Below are 1,230 nucleotides of genomic sequence, written 5' to 3' on the forward strand. Positions count from 1 at the left end.
TAGAACAGATAATAATAATAATAAAACTCATTTATCTAATTTGGAGGATATAAGAGAATAAGAACCAACTCCTTATTTTGAAAGCTAGTACATAAAAAAAATCAAGAATTTATCCTGCTTTACGTATATGAATTCTATATCCAGATACTCAAGTCATTTGTGACAGAAAGCTTCTGATTACAGACATATTTCTGTTAATACATGAAAAAGAATGATAGAGTATCACCATTGTTGATTTAACCCCTAATGACCTAATGTATCTAGACATTGAGCATCAATGGTTGCCAACATCACAAAGGAGTGACAACTAGACATTATGTGTCTCCTGATGGAAGAACACACCGTCTATGAAGTAATCTTGCAGACAAAATAAGACAAAACACATAATGATTAAGTCTCTAGATCCAGCTATCAATTTACAGGAAACATAAAGGATAGAGGAACATGTAAAACTATACCACAGGGATGCGTTCAGCAAAATCCAGCCCTGTGCTGTCAAATACTGTAGTCACTAACCGTCAGTGGCTAGTGAACACCTGGTATGTGGCCAATCTGAATTAAGATGTGCTGTAAATGTAAAAGGCACCATGGATTTGTACCCCCCAAAAAAGTAAAATATCTCATTAGTAATTTCTATATTGATACGTTGAAATGATTAAATGTTAGCTATATTAGGTTAAATAAAATATATAATTTAAATTGTTTCTTATTAATCTTTTTTTCCTCCTCCTCCCCCTTTTTTTTAATGGGTCACCAGTTAATTTATTTGCTAATTGACTAGCTCTGCTTTGGACTTTGAATCTAAAAAAATCATTTCATCCTTTACTAGATACTGCATGAATCTCACTCTTTATTCTGTGGGTTTATACATAATATAGTAGTGAAATTTGAATTTACACTGCAATAGTTATGTGGCTAATGACCCTCCAAATGCCGCTACTACCATACTCGCTATACTTCTTGGCTGAATCCAAACCTGTCATTGAATTCTGAGACCATTGACCTCCCTTTGACACAAGAGCCACGCCCATGCCCACCCCCAGCCTCCTCCATTTTTCCATGATTTTGTTTCTGAATCAGTTACTCTTTGGAGACTCCAGTTCCTTTACACCTACTTTTTATTTATTGGGCAACCGTTTATTCGGAAGTGTTCCCTCCTGTAATTATAAATCCTGTTAGTCATCCTCCTCCTCTCCGCACGGGTATTATGAGCTTTCATCAATTGTTGTT

Source organism: Trichechus manatus, unplaced genomic scaffold (assembly GCF_000243295.1).
Source record: "Trichechus manatus latirostris isolate Lorelei unplaced genomic scaffold, TriManLat1.0 scaffold00096, whole genome shotgun sequence".
NCBI lineage: Eukaryota > Metazoa > Chordata > Mammalia > Sirenia > Trichechidae > Trichechus > Trichechus manatus.